This window comes from Ambystoma mexicanum, chromosome 6q (genome assembly GCF_040938575.1).
Source record: "Ambystoma mexicanum isolate Mex_15411 chromosome 6q, UKY_AmexF1_1, whole genome shotgun sequence".
In the NCBI taxonomy this organism is placed as follows: domain Eukaryota; kingdom Metazoa; phylum Chordata; class Amphibia; order Caudata; family Ambystomatidae; genus Ambystoma; species Ambystoma mexicanum.
Window position 1 is genome coordinate 1,243,081,080 of NC_090937.1, and position 23,704 is coordinate 1,243,104,783.

Genomic DNA, 23,704 nt, shown 5'->3' on the forward strand with positions numbered 1-23,704 from the left:
ACGGGGGATAATGTAATCAGGGGATTTAGGAATCCCATTAGTGGGATTACCTCCCTGACTACCACCTGATTGGGATGGGCCCGAGGGCATTCGGGGTCTTTGATTGGGTTGATTCGGTACAGTATATTTTTAGGCCCCCCATCTCCAGATCTAGAATGGGGGCAACCTTCACCTCTGCCACCTTTGCAGCAGCAGGGATGTTGGCTGGTTTGGGGTTTTTGTTTGGATTATATTACCCGCCGGTTTTTGTACCTCATAAATGCGGGTCCCCTGTTCTATGACCCAGTCCAGTGATCTTTTCTCATGAAAGTCCCTCACCAGCTGGATCATTATGTATTCTGGGAGTGCATGAAAGAAGGTGGCGATGAACTCCCAACTATCTGTGCGCACCATCCTTGTGGTCTGTGCAAATGCGAGTTTGAGCTCCTGCACAAATTCTTGTGTGCCTGATCTTCCCCGCACTGCAGATTGTAGGCCGCCTTGAGGCCTCTTGGGGGTTTCAGAGGGCAGAGAAATGTATTAAGATGGCCGCCCTGTAGCTGGACCATCGTGAGTGGTTCTGATCCTCCAGTCCTACAAAAAAGCTAGAGTACTCAGAATGTCCATTTCACAGACTCTATGTGATTCTGGCTGTCCTTCATATGAAAAGTATCCATCATTTGCTCATATAATTCTAGGTGTTCCCAGACAGAATACTTTGCACTCTTATGATATGGAGTTATAACACTCCTAATGGTCTTAATTTGCCTAATGGGATCTCTTAAATTTGTTTGCCCTCTTTGTTTTAGTTAGCCGAGTCCACTCATCCTCAGACTCAGAGGCGCTGCTACTGGAGATGGCTTCTTGATCCTCTAGGCACTCCATGATTCTGCGAGCTTGAGATGAATGTTGGGGCCTAGTTTCTCTTTTCCTGTGGTGCTCAGAAGAGTCTTCTGATTCTTCCCTACTCCCAGGATTGGCGGAGTATCCCCCCCACTCCCCTAACTGGGTAGAGGTCCTCAGGATACTCTTTTGGGGCTTTATTTCCCTTAGTTCCCACCAAATTTCACAAACTGGTCCCTTGGAAGTCGGTATTTTAGTGGCTAAAATACCTACTCATTAGCCCTTACACTTATACAAAGCAAGAGTGAATCCAATCATAAAGGTAAACAGGCACAGTTAATAGATATACCTCCTTTGCCTTTTATGGTTACGTTGGAAGGACCGACGGAAAGCTACAGTCTCACAAGGGGTTTGACTGTGATCCAGTAGCAACCAAAAAAGCGAAGCATAACATTACAAAATAAAGGACTGTACAATCAAAGTTTTATAAAAATGTATATACTTTAATTAAATACACCAAACACAATAATAACTAAATCAAAAACCCCTCCTCTCCTGGTAGAAAGAACACAGAATTTGAAATATATCAAGATGCAGCACTCTGGGAAATGAGACAGGGGGAGAAAGGCAATAAAAACTACATGTTCAAAAAGGATATTTTCCTGAGGTGCAAATAGAGATTCATGTGACATAGTCATTGTCTAGGGTCCAAAATGGGTCCGCGGGGTAGTTATCAGGTTATAATACCTTTGCAAAGTCTTGGCAGTTCAACCGCAGTGAACTGGGCTTCTCGGTGCAGTTCGGCGATTCGGTTTGAAATGCTGCAGTCCCAGTAGTCCAACGGGGAGCAAGTGTCAAGGCGGGGTCATACTTAAGTAAACTGTGGTTTAAAGTGATGCTTGAGTGAGTCAGATTGTGGAAGTTACCAGGTTCAGTTCGATGGTTGAGGTTCCACGACAGACAGGTCAACGACAGGATGCGCAGGTGAGTTGGTTTGATGCAGTACTCGAAGGATGCGGTTCAGAGAGAACACCAGAGTCATTTCAATCATCCACTGAGTTGTTTGTTTGGGTTGAGGCAATGATGCCCTTTAGCTGGTGCAATGTGGCTGCAAACTTGTTAGAACAAGCAGACCTGCAGTTCAAAGGTCAGTGAGTGCCAAAGGCAGCTCTGAAAGGTACTGTTGGTCTAAACAGAGTTTTGAATCATGGCTCACAGTGGGTTTGATGGCAAAAGTACAAGAATCCCGGTTGTCTTGCCACTCAGAAGCTCTGAATCCCACTCCAGGTTCTCAGAGGCAAGAGTAGTACTTTTCTCAGGCTCCCAAACATAAGAGAGACTGGCACACACTCTCAGAGTTCCCTCAGCAGGGTGAGGTACTAGGCAGCAGTGTGGCTGGCAGAGGTGCAGGTGTTGCTCAAGCATCAGGTCAGTCCCCTATGTTCCTTGAGGATGGTTAGCGGACATAGCTTGCCTCTGACTTGGGCTACCTGCCTTCACCTCACGACTGTGGGACTTTGGAAAGGACTTCTCTCCCAACAGTTTCCAGCAAAACCTTTTGTTGGTTTGAAGTCCAGGAATGACTCAAAGAATGAATGTGAGACCCCTTCTGTTAAAGTCAAAGGTTTACAGGTGATTGGACCAAAGCAAGCCTGCTTTAGGGGTACAATCCTGTTCTTGGAACAACTGTTTTTTGTCTTCTGACATCACATGCAAAGTGTTTTGTGTTAAAGGAAATGGCGGGGACAGGAAGGAAGAGAGGTAAATAGAGAAAACAAGATGGTGTACCATTTCTTCAGGTGGTCAGAGCTCCGTCTACCTACACTAACCCAGGCCCCTTCCCTTGTCAATAGCATCAAAAGCCCTTTGGAATGCCACACCATGGTGTGAGGTTAGTTCTTCTGTGAAGGGTGTGCCATTTGCTTCCTTTTCGTTGGACAGCTTCCTGCGGAGTATCTGTCTCAATGGAGAAGGTGTTACCAGCACTCACAAAGGATCACAGAATGGCACCCCTTAGGGCTAAAGTGTTGCTGAAAACAGGAAAGACTTCCTGGATGGGATAATACAGATAGCCCTTCCACAGCTGAACTGTGCTATCACTGCTGACACATGTGTGATATAAAATTGATGTGGCTTGGATAATTGCGAGAGATGCTAGCCATACCTTAAACAAAGGTATGGCTCATATTTACAGTTTGATATGCCTCCAATATAAGATTCACATAGTTATGTCATTTTGGAAACAGGAGTGCATATCTTAAATGCAATCCCTGCTCTGCAGAGGCTTAGCTGTCACTGCAGCTGCAAAGAGGGCACCTGTGACCCTTGAACCTGTTCTGTGCCACTAGAGAGCAGGTGCTGCGGATCAGGAGTACACTATGCTTTTGGCATGGAACTTGGAAAAGGAGAATCTTATTAGCAGATTACCCTTTCTGGAATGGAATTACCCGCATCATTTTTTATTAATTAATGCAAAATAAAAAAGGCAACATCTTCTCCACTGATTGAATATGACAATTCCTCACTCTGCACATGCTGCAACTTTGCACAAAATCAGTCTGCTGGGTCATCGCCTCACGGATAAGCTATTATTGCCTATGTTTATGCTTAGATTTGAACCCTTAAACATTTGTTGTGTTTTCTTTCACTGTAAGGACTAATAAAAGTACTATTAATGAATAGGTCCGTAATTAATGACAGAAATGAGACATCTCAGTTGAGGCAGCCGGACTACTTCAAGAATGCAGAAATATGAATGTTTATGAACGTGGTACAAAGACAGAATCGATTACATTATCTAGCAACGAATGGCATTAAACGAATCATGTGCAGTATAATACACACGTAACAACACCATTCCATGATGGCGCTCTCGGAATGCAGGAAGTAAATACAAATATGACCGCCCCATAACACTCAGGTTGCCTTGACAACTGGTTGACAAACGACGAACTTTGAAGAATCACTGTGTTTCGCGCCTGCACAGGAAAAGAGTAAGTGTTTGATCTTTTCGCATAACAACGAAAGCAAGAGGAAGATGCCGTTATCTAAAACAGTAATCCATATATATGGATTTATAGGCTTTACATGCTTTGAATGAACAGCGACATCCCAACGGACCAGGGGACGTGAGGAGGCGAGACAATCATTAATGTATGCACGTTTTGACCGCACGAAGAAGCAGCAGTAAGCATTACTGAATGTAGGACAGGATAGAGATCACCAGAAGGTGCCTATTAAGACATTATTTACATATGTTATACTGTCCTCTCCAATGCAGACAGAAGTTCCAGTACACTGTCATGAGACCCATATCATGCAAAATTGAAATAATTCAGTGATCAACAACCACCATTAAATCGGTGAGTACTTTTTGTAACCTATTCTTTTACAAATAACCAAACTGTACATAAAAATGACCGTGATGCAGGACCCAGCGCTTCATTTAGCAACTGTTTCCCACACACGGTTATGTCAATGTCTTCATGTGAATTTTCTGATGACATTATTTCTTCATCAGAATGCAGTCTAATACCTCCTGGATCACTGAAGTGGACCAGATTGAATCAAGTCTTTACCATTAATTGGCCAATACTAGAAGGACACAGGTCAGTCCAGTTTACATTAATTAATAAAAAAGAAATTATTGTTGAGAACTATTGATCAGAATATCAAATTAGATATTAAAACACAAATTATTTTGTTTATTTTCAGGGATCCTATACTATTGTACCTGACGAAGGGCTATGCCCGAAATGCGTCGTACAACATTACTGTGCTAAATCAATATGAGACAATGTCTACAGTTACTTTGATAAAATGAAATGAGTGTTTTCTTGTTGTTTTATGTTTTGAAAAATTGTTGGGAAAAATTGATTGCATCCAATGATTTACTCACTAAAGAATGAGGATATATGCTTTCCTTTGAATACAGACAAATAATGAAATCATTGTATGTATACATTTTGATTTAAACTGGTTAAAATGTTCATGAAAAACTGTTTTATGAGAAACTTTTATTAAATCACCCACTTTGAAGAAATATATTTACTGACTTTGCTCAGTCTATAGTGTGCCCTATGATTGTCCCCCAATTGGTGGACCGTTCTTTCCCTTTCTGTAAATTTTAGTCCTGTAGCCGAGAATCACACAGGAGCACTGAATGTATGAGTAATTCAAAACTTATATAGCGTTACAAATTTAATTTATACGGAGTGCACCTCCACTATCATTGTTCATTATCATATTTACAGTTTAACATGCCTCCAATATAGGATTCACGCAGGTATGTTATTTTGGAAACAGGAGTGCATGTCTTAAATGCAATCCCTGCTCTGCAGAGGCTTAGCTGTCACTGCAGCTGCAAAGAGGGCACCTGTGACCCTTGAACCTGTTCTGTGCCACTAGAGAGCAGGTGCTTCGGATCAGGATACTGATCCAGCAGGGCACAGGAGTACGCTATGCTTTTGGTATGGAACTTGGAAAAGGAGGATCTTATTAGCAGATTACCCTTTCTGGGATGGAATTACCGCATCATTTTTATTAATTAATGAAAAAAATAAAAAAAGCCAGATCTTCTACACCCATTGAATATGACTATTCCTCACTCTGCACATGCTGCAACTGTGCACAAAATCAGTCTGCTGGGTCATCGCCTCACGAACAAGCTATGATTGCCTATGTTTATGCTTAGAATTGAACCCTTAAACATTTTTTGTGTTTTCTTTCACTGTATTTTTGTACCACCCCAGTATAATGGGTGACTGTGGGCAGATAGTCCTGCTCTCAAAGGTGGTAGGGAGCAAGCAGCCAGGGTAGGCTGGCCGTCCAAGGCGGTGTGCAGGGTAAGCAACTTACTTGGTGGCCTTCCCCAGTGAGGTAAACCCCTTTCCTGAAAAACCTTTTAGCCTCTTGAGTGTCTTCCCTTTCCACTGCACTCTCTGTGCATCTGACCATTAGCTTCCCACGTTGCGGCATAGAGTGACAGGAAGTCACACAAGGCGCAATCTTTTTACCAAAAGAGCTCAGCCATCACACAGCACCACACAGACCTCCCGTATGATCCTTGGGATGTTGGGAGGTTGGAAGGTGAGGAATGACAGTGATCATCTTGTGTGGCAATCTTATCTCCTATCCTCTTCCTTCTTGTCAGAAGCATACCCCACCCCTATGCCCAGGGCAGGAGAGTGTATTGTGTTGCAGACTGTGAGCCCTCTACATAAGGAGTGGTAGCAAAAAAAGGTGTAAAAGGCATGAACCAGCTGTGTACATCAAGAGAGAGTGGAAGTGTGAAGTACTGATACAATCTATTTACACAAAACGTTATTTTTCCTCTTTTCCTCATGGCCAGACAATATAGGTAACACTGCTAATAGTGGTTCAACAGGGCAACAGAGTCCCAGGGATGCCCTGGAATGCAGCCCCAACGGTGCTCCAGGAAATTGAAAATCTGTAGACTATGAATTCGTTCCTCATTATCTTTTGCATTATTTTCCTAAAAAGTGTATGTCAGGGTGGAGGAGCAGACCCTGTATACCTACGTTTAGTAGAGGCAGCACCCCCAACCTAGCAAAATTCCTCTGACTCCTCTCCTCCTTATTACAGCCATACAGCCAGGCCAGGTTAGCTCATTAAACTCACATCCCAAGTAGGCCCACCTCACAGCCACCTACATTGGACTGCACAGTCTGGTAATGTACCTATTGTAATTGTTTTGTGACATCCCTGCCCGGCATGCACGAACTTAGTCGGCTATTTTCTCATCTGAAATCGCAGAAGAACTTCGGAGCTGTTCAAATGTTGCCATTCTAAACAGACAGTTTTCATCATGAACTGTTGTCCTCCTGCATCAGCCACCCACTCTAAAATGCTTCCCATTCGCTATTCTGAAATGCACTGCCCTATTCTGAAGGCCTGACCCACTCGGTGATGCCTTTCACATATGTGGTCCCATTCCAAAAAGTCGCCCCAGTCTGAAATATGATCCTACTGTATAGAATGTTCTTTCCCATACTGAACGCTCTAAAATTCTGTTCTGTCCAGAAAGGTTGCCCCATTTTGGAACATTGTGGCACTTTGACATGCCATCCCAGTCTGAAAAGATGTTCCTTTCAGAAATGCTGGATCAATCTGTAATGTTTTGCCCCATTTTTGAAATGTATAAACATCCTGAATTGTTGACACCATAAGTTGTTGCCCATCCTAAGCTGCCTATTTTAATTATTGTGCACCCCCCTCCCTTGCAAGTATAAAACCATTACTCATCTGGAACCAGGTAATATCCTGAGCCAACGCTCATTCTGAAATCCTTCAGTGCATTGTGTTTCTCTGTTCCCCACTCGCGAGCTTTTGCTATTGTGCGCCACAATTCCATGCCCCTTTGGTCTATAATGTTTCCCTCTTTCTAACCCAATTCTGTGTAAATAAGACCAGTGGACCAAAGTGTTTAATCTCTTAAATTCTGAGTTCTCTGCAATTCTATGCAAACAGGGTTGGACTGCCCCACCGGGACACCGGACATCCCCCGGCGGGCCTCTGGGCATTGGGCCTCTTTGAGAGGAGCGGAAAGATACAAACTTAGAGGAGCAAGGTTCACAGGCATTGCACGATCCAGTCCCTGCCTGCAATCCTGCTGCGTGAACGCAACCAGTGTGTCTGCTGGGTGCCCCCAGCATGTCAGCTGGGTGCCCAGGGGTGGACTGGCAACCAAAAGAGGCCCTGGAAATAATGTTCAAAGTGGCCCCACATTACACATTTTCAGAAATCTCAACCCTTTTCCTATGGGAACATTTGGAAATACTACACAAAAGAGGACCAAGGCTCAAAGGCCTACCTCCAGAGTTCACTATAGGTCATTCCACCCCTGCTGTTATATCAGTGTTCTGAGACATATGGGTGTGTAGTGCTATATAAGAAATAGATGTTATTATCATCTTGGAAATAATGAAACAGCAGAGATGGAGTTATGGTATGTTACGATGCTTATACTGTCCAGATTAATCACTCGAGTAGTTTCAAAGTGCCAAATCCTTGTCTGAGGTTCATTGCGACTCTGCTGGGAAGAGCCGCACTAGTTCTTAAGTAAAATTGAGTGAATGTGGGACAGGAGTTTGCAGACGCAAGGCTATTTCCAGAAGTATTTGCGATCTGTGCCGATCTTCAAATGAAGTGAAATGTTCCTCATTTATACATTGACCCATCAGGCTAAACCCCTACAAGGACTTTAAGTGGGCCGGGGCTGTCTAAGGCTCAGCCTTGACATTGGCCAAAAACAAAGCTTGAGTCCGGGTCACCAAACGAGCGCTTTTTGTGCTGAAATTGAATGAAAAGATATGAGATAATACTGGTCTTTGCCGGTAGGTGTCACGATCACTCATGCTTAAAATCACAACATCAGTTTCAAACATTTCGAGTTAAAGTATTTGTTTTGTAGTACTCTAAAGGGAAAATAGAATACAGTGTTAGATTTTTGCCATTTACTATAAGGAAGTCTTTTCAATAGAGTGAGTAGATAAAATCATTGAATTCAAAAGCAGGATGGGCGTCCTTCAGAAAACTACGGTATTGGGATCTGCATTGATGGGTCCTGCGATCTGCACCCATCGACAGTTCAGTAGTCTCATCTGCACCACCCTATTCTCTCATTAAGCTCCTCCACTCCCATCTTCCAGACCGCGCCCCACAAGGCTGCTCATACGGCAGAGGTTTGCGCCGTTCATGGCCACTCCACATTATATTACTTTACCGAGAAGGGGAATGTACACAAACCTGGAACATGCCGCCCTATTTCAGTGCCACACATGCATGCCACACCTCTTTGCAACATGTCATCTATAAAGATCAGGGTTGGACTGGGACATAAAATTGTCTCGGGAACCAATGAAAAAGACGCCCACAGTTGCAAATGGTTATTCATTGCTTTTGTGACACTGTTTGAATAGCACCCAGGGGGGGCATTTTTTAATAATATGTGATGCAAATTGTGCATTTTTAAAGAACATGTATTCAGCAACACTGGTAAAAACTATTAGCTGCATAGTGAAGTAATTCAAACTGGCCCACTTTGACCAAATAAACTTCCACAGCAACATTTTGAGTTTTTAGTTCGGTCATGGGCCTATTGCCTTTTAGGTCAGTCTGAGACTGATAAAGGTTTGATCCCGAGACCTGCCTAAATGCGTGTCTAAAACTACAGACATGCCTATACATACATGTGTAGAAGCATATCTTAATGCAGGTACAGAACCATGCAAACAGAAAAATGCATAGAAGCACATGAAGGCATTACACATGCAGATGTATGGAGCTGTACAATGGCACATTCCTAAATACATGTTCTAAAACATATGTATTCATACCTGAAAACATGCATGCACAAAAATCTATGTAGGGGTGCATAGACACCTGTAGCAAGAATGGATCTATACAGGTGAAATCATATATGGGCAGAATCATGCACAAACACATCAATAGGAACAGGTAACATATAACACATCATCCATCACTGGATAGCTCGTTGTTGCCTTATGCTAAGAATGAAGTAATCTCCACATCCCTCCCTGTCTTTAATGCTAATGCCACTCTCCCATCTCCCGTCATCCCGACCTACTCACTGCAACCTTGGCCCTTTAACACCCTGCAATTCACTCAAGATAAGGAAATGCCCCCCCCACACTTCATTCACGATATGGCCAAAGCCTTGATCCCTGCCCTGGTGCTCAGCAGACTGGGCTACCGCTCAAGCCTGCACTGTGGTCTATCTGCCTCCTCCTTCTCTTCCCTAAACGAATTCCAGAACTTTGCGAAATTCTCCTCCACTGCTACACTTGGACACCCTCCTGGATGGCTTCCGTACATAATAACCTCTCTTTAGGTTCCTAACTCTCTTATACAAATTGACCCATGGTCCTCACCCCTGTACCATGCTGTGTGTGTATCTCTCACCACACGCGGCCTTCCCCGCTCACCACAAACTCCCTGCCCATCTTCGCCTGTGTCCCCTCCCGCATCCGCTTTTTACCTCAGCAGATTGTGTCCCCAAGACATTAAAGCCAGCCCATCAGGGGAATTGTTTAAAATCAGAAATAAGCTCCCCCTGTCATCCAATGAAGGGTTTTTCCGACCCCTGCACTACCACTCACTAAATTACCACCGGCAACCCCTCCGGAAAATGTCACGCGTGTGTTCAAAATGTGAACAAGCAAACTCTGTGCTTCTTCGGGCACTAGGACCTTGCGGTGCACCTCGTGGATGCCTGTTCCTTGGCAACTGGCCTCGGTCTAGGTCTCTTTTTGAACACGGAGCAGGACTTTTTTCGGCGCGGCTGGTTCGGCGCGGGCCGATTTGGCCCTGCTGGTTTGGCGCAGGAGCAGGTTCGGCGTGGCAGAACTGGCCGCACCGAAAAAATGTCATGCTGGTCGCACCGAAATGTCTCTACTGTGTATAGAACCGCCCGCTCGCACTGGCCACACCGAAAAAATGTCCTGCTGTCGCCCCAAAATGTGTCTACTGTGTAGATCACGTTTCTCTACACAGTGAGAACTTAGACTATCCCTTATGGAATAATCCTCCTTTTGCATCGTTTTGGAAACCTCCTATGAAAATGTGCACACTGCACAAGGAAAAGTCCAAATAGCTCGTTAAAATCGTTTTAATTATATCTGTCAAATTGCTCATTTCAAAGCTAAATGTTTTAATGCAACGTGTCAGATTGTAACTAAAACCTCAAGCGTCTTTTTTTCCTTTGAAATAAGCAACAGGAGGACCCCATTATTGGAAATCAGTTTTTTTCTACGATATTGATTAAATGACACGCACTGTGTCCAGCAATAGCCTCTGAATGCCAGTATGAGTTTGAATTGATCAGCAAGAAGCCTGCGCTGCACTGACAGCACCTGATCAGCCAGCACCCTGCGCTTCACTGACAGCACCTGATCAGCCAGCACATGCATGTACTGGCGCGCCAAAACATCCCAGCGCCAAAACATCCCAGCGCCGAACTGGCCGCGGCGAACTGGCCGCGGTGAATCGGCCTGCGCCAAACCAGCGGCGCCGAAACGGGGTGTACCGTTGCAACACCCTTCTTCAACTGGTGCTATGCGCTTGCCGACATCCCCTCGCTACAGGAAAGGAACCACACTTCTAGACTGGAGAGACTTCGAGGTGTGTCATTTCTGAATGTCATGAATAACTTCCCCAGTGTTCATTAAAAAAAACATACATTAAATATATGGATCCACACATGAAAGTAAGCATGGAAATATGCCTACATCGAGGAAAGGGGACACATTGGATGTATTCAGTCATGTTCAGAAATATGTATTTGTCTATACATGCATGCTTAGTTATCAACGAGGACATGCATGCATACAAAACCTGCTCTTTCGTTTTTGAATGTCACACACATTGTCCAAACCCGAGATTGCTTGGCTACTGCCTCTATAGCGCTTTGCACACAGGCAGCTGCATGATTGAATGCTTAGTGGCTGGTGGAGGTTCCCTATGCAAGCCACGAGACCCTGTATACCCCCACATACACGGCTACTGACCTCTTTGTAGGCAAATGACCCAGGCAAATGCTACCAGCGCCCTTTGCACGATTCTTGGGTGCGCAACGGCCCAACCCCTCCTGCCCGTAGTGGCTCCGTCAGAGCCAGGCACGGAAGGTTCAAATACAGGTTGCAATTAAAGCAGGAAGAGGTGGAGGGAGGGGCGGCCGGGTCACTCCTTAACTTTCTGCCCAGGGAAGGGAAGGGAACGCTGCGGCTATTCCATCAGCCAGTGCGGTATGTCTAAGTAAACATCGTTAGGCAGCCTGCATGAAGTGACTTACTGCGGAGGTTTACTTCTTCCTACACATCATTCTTCTGTGGCGAGAAGGTGGGGGAGTTAAAGCCGCTTTGCTTTGAACACCGTTGTTATGTCCTGCCACGCCAACCAGGGCTGGGGGCACCCTGGCAAAAATAGGACGCGCATACTCGTCCTACTCAAATGTAAGAGGTAAACCAAAGGTTGGGGTGGATGGCATTAAACATACATATTTTTAACATCTAACTATGTCTAATCTGTATGTTGTATTTCCATATCAAATGTGCCTGTATGTTTTCATGCCCCACTTTGCTTTTATTGAGCCTTTGGTTGATGCCTGTGGTTAGATTCTGACTAGGCTGCCAACCCCCCACACTTCTTATCCCTCCCAAGGCAGCATGTCCAAATGCAAAATCTTAAGCAGCGCATTCCCTGACCAAGACCCCCAACCGAAAACAGCGCGCTTACTGGCTCTTTTAGAGGCGGTGAACATCCTTATTGACCAAATGGAGGCGTTGCTGGATCATTGCGATGTGGACGGTGGACGGGGCCTTCCTCTTGGTCGGGCTCTGCTAAAATTCACATGGCTGCAAGTTTGTTTTATCCTTTGAATACTGTGCAGGTAAAGCCAGAACATGATGTGTGTAGGTGTTGTTGTTACCATTTATTAAAGAAATAGACCAACAATGAAACAACCAGCTTTACTATTTTACTTTCACCACCTAAACTTGACGTTGTTAACATCAATTGCAAATTCATGAATTTCATTAATTCATTAATGTAATTTCATTTAATATATTGTATTCATTGTGTCACACTGTCTCAAGGTAGCACAGGGGTAGGAGACTAAAAGGGAACATACACACAATTCGATTTTTTTTAGAAAATTCCATAATTTAAGTCATAAAAACATAGTACCACATATAACATGTGTAGTCAATGCTTATAAAACATACAACATTTTGACTTTCTATGTAAGCAATGCTCCTGTAACCCTCGATTTATACACCTTCTCCACACCTGAGTATAGTAGCAACAAAACATTGGGACGATAGCTTGTCTTGGGAAGATAGCTTAGTGGCACCGCGCTCGCTTTGGGAGCAAGATGACACATAGCAGGTTCGATCCCCGGGTCTGCGATTAGAAACCTCTGGGTATTAAGCGCCTTATAAATAATCAATCAATCCAATCCACAGACAAAGCGCTCTCCTCTCTAATGAAACATTACCACAACTACTGTAGTTGGAGAGGAAGATCTTCCGAAAGTTTTAACTAGGGACATTTCACTGGGGTGAAAGATAACTGGTTAATATAGAATTTTACTAGAAACGGTGCAATGTAGCCACATCTTATCTTAAAGCGATATGCTTCTCCGCCCGGCTCCGTTTGTAGTATTGGAAGATGCGCTCTCACAGATACCTTGGGTAATTTGCTGCTTTCGCTCATGCCCGTAACCCTAGCATAAAACATCTGTCTGAGTGCTGGCTCATCATTGCCACTAGCCGGGAATAAGAGTTGGGTCCTCAAACCAGCTGACGCATCAGGCACAGTTTCCACTTTATAGGATTTTGGAGGGTCGAGCCAGCGGGTGTGAACGATATACTGATTTGAAAAGGATGCTTCCCCGTTGCTTCTGATAGAACACCACAGGAGCAAGGGGGACAGCGCTGTTCACTCACATACACATCTCAGAGCCACTGGTGATCTGTATATACAAGGGGGATGACTTAGTGATACCCAGGTCAGAGGTTAAAAAGTAATAGTCTTCCACCTGCAGGATATTAGAAGTATCTGCCACCCTCGCCTATGCCCACAGAAATGCTTTACTCAGCACAGATGGTATATATCTCCTGCAGGGTTCTAATTTGAATGGGAAACCCTTACGAGCGCTCCATCCCTTTGGACCAGTAATGGCCACTGCTTAAGGTTGAGATTTTTACAAACCCCCAACAAAGTGATGACTGCAACACGTTCCACCAATGGATCTTAATGTTCTTGGTTTTTGATCCTGGATTCACAGCATGTGTTGAGTGCATTCCTTTATATGCGAAGTTCTGCAGGTTCTGGAAAGCAGGCCCACTTCATTGGTGTACAATAAAGCAAAATATGTCTTTCCCTGATTTAGGTGTTCGCTCAACCAGGAAGTGTAGAGAATAAAAAAAAACACGGGCTTTGAAGTCTCCTGAAGGCTTGCCTGGATGCTGCTGGATATGTACGTTCATATGCCTGAGTGCTTTCATGTGGAATGTTGAAGGAGGGATAGGTGACAGTGCTCAGTGCGTGCTTATGGAGTGACACTTCAGGGAGAACCGGATGCAGTGCTGGATATCCCCGTAGGCGACTTACATATATGTACTTCCCTTTGCCCAGTGAACTCTACCTCAACAAACAGTAAAGCTGATTTGCGTTTGTACTGATCTACTCCAGTGTTTTAATTACTGTCATGCTACGTAGAAGAAGTGAGTTATTTCCCTTTCGACAATCTGTCTGATAATTATTATTATTATGATTAGTATTAATAATAATAATAATAATAATAATAATAATAATAATAATAATAATAATAATAATAATAATAGTAATAATAATAATAATAATAATAATGATAGTAATAACAATAATGATAGTAATACTAATAAGTATTATGATTATTATTATAATTACTATTAATTATTAAGACAGCAAGGTAGTGGAACAGAATGTAATATGATTGAGTGTGGAGAATGAGTTATCCGATGAGAAACGTTTGCAGCATGTATACAAGAGTGATGTTTTGGGCAGCCGGACTTAGATGCCTGGGCGTGCATTTAAGGGGAGTGGATTTGAAGGCAAATGGTTTTGACTTGACTTTGTAATTGAGCAGCAGTCAGTGGGATGGTGGTGGGTTGTCCATTTCAGCCAGTGGTCGAAGTGTATGAAAAGAAGTAGTGGAGCTATGTTCCCTGCTGGCCTGCCCCAGCTCCCCTCAAACCCCATCACAGCCCGCGCCCCTCCCACGCGCAATCCAGACCCCCACACAAACGCGCCTCCTGTTTAAGGGAACGTTCAGTGCAGTCGACTGAAGTGCAAGTTTCAACTTCTTCCTACACTTTTATTTTATAACTAAGCCATTCAGGAATGGTTTCCTTGACCAATAGAAGTATAGGAATGGTAAAACTGAATTAAAAAAAGTAGAGGACGAGCGCTCCCAACCATTCCTGCTCACTTCGATGATTGCTTTCAGCCCCAGGACACTCTTTTTGGCGTTCACCAAACATAGACTACAGCAAGCTGTTGGTGCCAGAGAGGACAATGGCAAGAACAGGGGCAGGTGTGCCAGCAGCTGCAATGTCAGAATTTCATGGAACATGTGGAAGTGGAAAATGGCACTTTTAGTCACACTCAAGAATTTGGCATGTGCTAGTTGAACACATCTACATTCCTGCCACAAATCCACCAACGTCTCACTTTGAACCGGTTGACACTAGGCTCGGACTTGCCTTTAGGGCAATAGGAAAACAGTCGGACTCTGGCAGCTCCTTAAGCTGTCGGGCGTTCTTTACCCTGTAACTTGGGGACTTTTCTGACATCTGCAGACTTGTGAAACGTTTTACTCTGTTATGAGCTCTCTACCACATTATTTAAATGATATTGATTTTTTGATATATTTCTCCTTTTTTCTCTCCTGATTTTATGGTAGGATCCATACCTGTGTGCTTTTAATGTGTATCAGTGGTAGCTTTTACTGATTTTATTTATTGATTCATTCTTAGCTCCCACTTCTATTCAGTGCATTTTATTACTGCGTATCATCACAAATATTTAGGTATTATTCTTCCAAACTATATTTTACTTGTCTGTGATATTGATTCTAAATATCTAGTTCTGTAGCTTTCCCCCGCTGCTATCTACAGAGCTGTTTTGCTGCTACTTCCTCTGTTTTTTTGGCACTTGATTTTCTAGGCTTAGCCCCTCCTTTGGATGACACGTAAGGGCCTTAGGAGCCAGTCAGTCATGGAGGCTTCCTTTGGCTCTATCCACTCTGCTGTGCCGGTTCCCTCTCCTGTTCTGAAAGAAGTTACCCTTCCTTTGAATTCCCGTCCTATCTCTCTGGGTAAACTTCCATATACACCAGCGGTCAGCTCTTTGGAATCGATTCTTCCAAAAAGCACGGTTCATGCTCAAATTCACTCACAAGATAGGAGTGATGTACTTAAAATGATGGACATTACTACACTCACTTTAACTGATAATAGCTGTACTTTCAATGGGAAACAGGATATTTTCATTGATGTGCAGGAAGATCGCCTAGCAGATACTATAGCTTTGAATTTGGAGGATGGTGGCAGTTCATTAAGGGCGAGGACCTGTTCCGACTATCCGAACAATAATATGGTGAATACTACTCATCTGACTCCCATCCCGCCACAAACAAAGCTACTCCTATCTGCCTCTATGCTGGATGGCTCTGGTTCAAATTGTATAGATCCTTCTGTTGCCCCTAATGGGTTTTTGCTCCACAATCTTCCCTATTAGAGGGCAACAATAATCACACTATTTCCCCCCCAACCTCTCTCAGGAGGTGTCCTCTTTTGGTGGGGTTGCTAATCATAACTCTTTTATTCAGGTGAACCTTTCTGCTATTCCTGCGGGTAATGCCTTCACTCCTACATTGAAAGCTAAAGTTTTCAAAACTCCACTTACAAAACCGCTGATCTACACTCCCAAAATAAAATCTAATATAGGCACTTTAGGTAAACCAATTCTAGGGAAAAAAATCTCCAATTATTTTGGGAAAAGGACAGCTACTAGTACGCTTATTAAACCTTGCATTCACCTCTGACAGTGGCTACTTTGGACCATCTGCACTTGGCAGATGTAGCAAAGAAATTAGAGACTGATGATCCTGCAGACAACGATATTGATGATATCAGTATTATCGAATGTGCAGATAAAGCAATAGCTGAGAGTGAGCTGGAACCTAATTCTATTAATACCAATAATGTAACCCAACAAACTTGTGATGCTTCTTACATGGGTTCTTCCTCGGAACTCACTAACTTCATCGATGAGTATACAGAGAAGCAAAACTGGCTCAGAGAAAGGGGTTTACTCCCAGATATGAAAAAGGAAAAAGTCAGTGAGTCCATATTGCACAATACCCTCAAAGAGGCTGATGATAGAATAAGACTGACTCAGCCTACTGTCTCCGCCTTGAATATGGTCTTAAGTTCCTTTGTCAGCCTTTATGACAATATTTGGGCAGAGGTTAGATCACACTCTCTTCTACTTTCCGAAATGTATACGAGGTTGGAGGGTCTAGATAGGTTTGAAGAGTTGGTAAAAACTATTAAGGAAGATTATCCTTCAATAACTAAACAGTGCCCAGATTTTGTTCTGCCAAACCAACTCATTATGGAAGGGCCTTAATGTGGAAAGGGCCGGCGCCTCAGGGGTACATATTAATATGATTCCATCTACAATTGCTTCACTCTGCCCAGAGAGGGGAACTTCTGTTCAAACCCTCGTTACCCCCTCTCTGAAGGATGAAGGTGTCCACCCGGATCATGCCATAGGTGTAAAACCACCAATTACTCCTACAAAGGTGACTATCAGACCCCCTTGGGAAAAGTCCCAGATGAGTTGGCCGTGAATTCCATTGGTTCCATTCTTCTTGTGAACCTACTATACTAGAAACGGTTAAATTATACAAGTGAGACATTTTTCCCCCCTCCTTAGACTTTAACTTCAGCTCAATCTGGAGAAGTCTTCTGACTTCATTGACCTCACTAAAGAAACAGTACACTTAAAGGGTTTTGCTTATGTAGGTAAAAAAAAAAAAAACTACCCAACAAATAAAGAAAACTAAAAATCAGAAAAATATGAAGAAAATAAATTCATTTACTAATCAATGTTTAAAAAATATGGTTTTGCCAAGTGTTTCCTCGTGTGTAACTACTATTACCCCTTCTAGGGGGGGTAATATTCTGGTGGAATCAGCAGTACCTCTGATTGCTATTCTTACTGCTGCTCCTGCTACCGCTGGGACAACTTTATTACCTACAACTTTAGTTGCAGCCAGTCAGACTGAATCAATGGCAGTTAGTTCTATGCCGAATGACAACATTCTCCCTGTGGTTTTGGGGAATGCTGTGTGGGCTGAGGAAGCTCATGCCATTTGCAATCCTAAAATAATCCTAACCCTTCCTGAGCCTACTGTTAATAGTGCTCTTTTGCACTCCGAACGCTCAAACTGAATGCAATTCTGTAGCCTCTTCTTCGGTAGTAGAACCCTTAATTATTCCAGGTAACTTGCAACATGGTTTAACTCCAACTAATCCTGTGTCTATTATTACTCCCATAACTGCGACCCTGGTTAACCTTGATATGGTGAAACAATTATTTCAGGAGCTTTATAGCACAAAACCCCCCATCATGGTGGATGCTAATTCAACTTTAGGTTCAGTTCAGGCTAGGGCCTCCACAACTAGTTCCTCTAGTTTAGATGGTCAATTTCTCTGCCCTCCCGAGGGTTATTTGGCTAATGCAGATTCTTTATTAGGGGAGCGTGCTATGGGATTTAGACCAGTGGGGGAATCTCTATGTTCCTAATTCTTTTAACTCTGCTCATCCAAAGCCATCAAATGGGGGCTCTTCCAATGGTCATGAAAGATCTCCTATTGGGTTGCATATATCCCAAAATATGACCTCTTTGAATGGTCATGAAAGATTTCCCATTGGGCCCCATGTATCCCAAAATAGGACCATCTTAAGGGGTGCAAGGGGTACTGATTTGGAAGTCAACCCCTTAAGTCAGTTCAATAAATGTATAGCTGATTCATTACCCCAACCCTTGGGGGTTAAAGACGCTCTGGAGATCCTGCAACTTACTAGTCTCTGGGGTCAGGATATGCCTATATGTTTGAACCGTGGAAATATCCTAAATGTTTTTCATCAACTTACACCTCTTTCTCTTATCTCGAGCTATGATATGGAAAGGATTTTCTTCCCCTCTAAAGAACGTGTAGATATGAGCAATATTATTCTGAAATCAAGAGTGGTATTGGAATTAATAATGGGCCAAAGAGAGGGCCTATTGCAGCTTGGTTTTGAAGTAGGTTTGCTACAAACTAACCAGCTCTCCGGTAAATATGAAGGGTGTGAAGAGTATAGGGGAACCTAACAATGGTGTATCACCCGGAAAGAGCTCTGCAGCCCCAACAGAGGCAATTTACGCCCAGATTCAATGGTGATGCCAGAAATTGGGCCCAGGTTACCTCTGGCCTTTGGAAATGAGCACTTTCCTAGGAGTCTTGTTCCATTAGCTAATCTCATGGCCTCCAACAAATTTACTTTTCTTTCCTGGAATTCCAGGGGAAATTTATATCTTTTTACCAATACTGATACAGTAGCTATGATTAGCGGCTCTGACTGTTTCTTCCTACAGGAAACTTGGCTGCTCTCCCTTCCCTTCATTGATGGCTTTGAAATCTATTCCCAAAACGCATAATCTAGTTTGGGAGGGAGGGCTTCAGGGGATCTTCTCATAGGAATTAGAGCTTCTCTTGGCCTTAGAAATGAGGTTCTTCCGGACAAGCCATTTGGTATTTTGGCCTTGTAGTCTACTTTTGGAGATGATCTGGTTAACTTTCTTTTGATTAATATCTATTGGCACAAGGGCATTGCTGCCCTTGAGCCCTTTTTGGAAAGTCTAATTGACATGGTTCTCACTTGGAGATCCCTTCATCCCAGGGGGAAAGTGATCCTGGCTGGAGACCTTAACTCCGACTGCTCTATATCATCTGAGGCCAATTATGGCAATTTGGGATCGGTTCTGGAGGATGATAATCGGAGAGGCCAGAAATTTGCTTGGGGTAGACTCTGGAATCTCACTTTGGATTTGGTGGGTTTAATTAGTCTTAATGGCTCCTACGACTCTACCCTCCCTCTCTGCCCCACATGGCATAGAGGTGTGTCAACGTCTACTTTAGACTATGGGCCTCATTACGACAAAACCGTGTCCGGTTTCCATGAATGGAGAAATACCGGGCCATTCCGAGTATGGAGAGCCTGGTATTTCCTCCTTCAGGGAACCCGGGCCCGGTCCTTCCCCAGTCCCATCCGAGCCCCCATAGGGCTCAATGGGAATGGGTGCGGGAGCTAACAACGGGCCGATTATGACTGGCCCGTTGTTAGTTCCCTGATCCCCTCGCGGGACCCTCTATGGACGTCTAGTAAAACCGTGTAGATATGAGCAATATTACTAGTGTTATAAACCAGACGTCCAGAGCGGGTCCCGTGAGGGTACCTCGTAATATTGCAGAATGGGTTTAACGGCGCCGGCACTATTAGCGGTGCCCTTAAACCCATTCCGCAATAGTTGTAATGAGGTCCTATGTCTTTGTAGACCATTCTCTGTCTTCTCTCTCGTCTGAGGTTCATGTCTCCTTTAACCCATGGAGTGACCATGGGTCTTTGTTGGTTACATTTCTATCTCCTTTTCCCATAAAGGTATTGCCCTCTGAGGGACCACGACATCTTAACACTGTGGGACAAGGGACTGGGGTACGCTGGTCGTCTGCTAACATTATTCTCCTCAATTTTAAACTTATCTCTTTGTTCAATCATACTTCCCTTTTGTGGAAACAAGCAGTCTTTAACACTGTATACTTTGATACTTTCCTGAATGCTCTCCATAGTAGCATCTATGACTCACTCAGGAAAGGTAACCCCAAGATCTTCTGCTCATAGGTTTGATCAGGAGTTGGCCAATGAAAAGGCCTATACTCGGAAACTTATCAGACAAGTCCAATTGCTTTATATGGACTGGGATAACAAAAAAGTAAAAATTAAATCCATCCGTCAAAAATATGAAAATTACTGCAAATCAAGAACATCTAGCTTGCTGCAAAATAATGCGGAGCTTATGTTAAGAGTCCTGGTCAAAAGAGATCTTAGGGCATTCTGGGCTATTTTTTCAGCCCAAAACCAGGATGCGGTTGTTGACCAATTGAATGCCATTGCGGAGGTTCAATGGGTAGACCATCATACCAAACTCTTTGGTAGAGGGGAAGTGGGGCTAGAACACTGTACAACTAGGGAGGGTGCACCAAATGCTAGATGGGAGCCCGTCGTCGATTATGAGACAATATTGCTGAAGCCAAGAAATCCAGGGCCCCTGGTCCTAACGGCTTGACGTATAATACATTGAAAGCAGAAACAGAACTTTGGGCAAAACTTCTGTGTCTGCTATTTCAAGATGTAGTAAATACTGGTAATGTTCCAACCAGTTGGCAGGCTGCCCACATTGTTCCCATTTTTAAGAGTGGTCAACAAACCTTGGTCAAGAATTATAGACCAATCTCTCTTATTGATGCAGACTGTAAGTTTTTTGCTTCTATGCTTCTTTCTCATCTAAATGTTTGGATTAAGGAAAACCATATCCTTCCGAAACAACAAACAGACTTTAGGGTTGGCCATTCAACTAACCCTGGCTTTACTCTAACTGCCTTACAAAGCACAACATGGGGAAAATGTGGTGGTACTCTCTATGTTGCCTCAATCGATTTGTCAAATGCATTTGATTTGGTAATTAGGTCATGGCTCTGGGCAAAATGATCAAAGTGGGGGATCCCGGCAGGTCTTCTCAATCTAATTTTGGCAATGTATGAGAACTCGGGGGTCCATTTTAGGATTGATCTAGAAGGAACGCTCTCCAGAAGAGTAAGGACACGTATTGGGGTCAGACAGGGCTGTTCCTTAGCTCCATGCCTTTTTATTCTCTACCTGGCAGATGTAGGGAAGGTTCGTGGAAATACAGGTTTGGTGAACGCAAAATTGGGAGATCTCAGGCTCTCTTGGTTGGCATATGCTGACGATTTCCTTCTCTTTGATCAGACCAAAGTGGGCTTGCACAGACTTATATGCAAGTTTGAAGAATACTCCACACTTAATGGGCTAAAAATTAACCAAAGTAAAACTCGCACAATGGTCTTTTCTAAGGGGAAAAAAAGGAATAAACAAGTGTGGAAAATTGGCGGCAAAAACATTATGAGAGCACATAAAATTGTCTATTTGGGATTCCTTATTTTGGCCCAATAATTGGCCGCTGAACTAAGACACTCACTCAGACATAAAGTACTCCTGCTTATTTCACCATCTATTAAGCTAGATAACAAATATGGCATGTTCTCTTTGAAGCCAGTGGTAGATTTCTTCAAGGGAAGGGTGACACTGAAATTAATATATGGAATGGAACTACACTATCTGGCTCGCTTGACCTTTTGGGACACCCTTGAGGGTATTTAAAGGTCATGAAACTGCCCAATTGTGTCCCGATAGCGGCTATAAGGTTTGAATTGGGCTTAGTTGCTCTGCGAGACAGAATCCTTTGGAGGGCTCTTGCTGGTTTTTCTGCCCTGCTCTGCCCTAAACCTGACACACTCTATGATGATGTGGGTAAGACACTCTTCTCACAGGGATCTCTAGACCGAAACATATTTCTGTTAAAATTTAGGGATCTCTGTGACAAGACCGTATTAGATCTGTCTACCGATAGGGATACTTTGTTGACTAACCCAAACAAAGTTAAAGAGCGCCTTTTCTGTTGTGATTGGAATGATACGCTGGAAGAATTGCATACTTATCCACATCTCTGGAACTTACAATTTGATCATAAGAAAAGAGGCTGCTTGTCTTTTATTTTGACACAATTTACTAGCCACCACTACCGTTCACTACTCCTGAAACTTAGATGCAATATTTTGCCTACTAAGGAAGTTTTATTTAGAAGGAAGGAGATTAGTGACTTGGATCTTACATGTTGTTTCTGTCACAACCCTGGGGCTATTGAATCTGCATGTCACTTCTTTTTAGACTGTGTTGCACTGACAGGTCTTAGGTCCATCTATTTAGGCAGATTCAATACTCTGGGACTCCTGGGGGCAGAAAAAATTATTTGGTCTCACTGTCTCTCTATCTCTAAAACTAAAGATGGACTTGCGGTAGCGGGCTTTATTAAATCATTAGATTTGTATGCGTCTTCTCGATCTACCTGTATGATGAATTTCGAATCCTTTTATTCCATTTAAATGCACTGTATATGCATATAAATTTGATATCTTATTGATATTTTTGCACGCAGAGGGAAGTATGACTTGGAATTTTGTATTGGTTTTAATCCTGCACTGATTTTATTGGTCTGTTCTATGTTCCCTATTTTTAGAAGAAGGATCCTGGGGTTGTAATGTATCTTTAATGAAATCTATTGTAATGTATGTATATGTGCATTTTATTGTTTCTCTTTTCCTTTCTTTTCTTATCGGATGTAATTGTAAAGGTTTCTTTTGTAAACCATATACAATAAATAATTTTTAAAAAAGCGGCATCATTACTGATGTGTAAATAGGCAATAGGCAGTAGTGTTCATGTTTTAAAATCAGTCATACATTAAACATAGCCCAACGAGGCAAAATGTCCATGTCATCCTTTTGTGAGACCCCATTTCTGAGCTGGTATTGATCAACGCAAATCCACGTGCAGATGCACCTATGTTGATAATGTGACCCAAGGACACAGCACTGTGAGATACCACTTGCTCTTCACCTGGCATGTGCTCGTAGACATGAACATGGGACCATGTTGAGTATGTGGTTCCAGGGTTCACATCTAATTCAGTGACACCCATGCAACTGCGTCCCTGCAGTAAACAATACCCAGACTGCAAGATACAACGCTGAGTAGACTCAGATTAATCCTTGCCGGGTTGAGTCAACACTTACATAGAATTGGCAAACATGAAACGGGAGAATGTGGCAAGGCAGAGAAGTAGAAGCTAGATTACAATATGGGCCAGCCCGACTCACAAGGCGTTTTTTTAATAGATAATGGGTTGTGAATCAGGCCCTATTTGAACAAATTTGCAGAGTATGGAATTGAAATAAAATCGCTGTTGAAGAATGGAAAGGAATAGAGATTGAGATTGCAGTAATAGATGCCATAATGAAAGAGGAGACAATGAATAAGTTAAACAAGAAAACTCTAATAATGTTGAAATACATTTTAGATACAGAAACCTGGGGACAATGGTAACATTGGA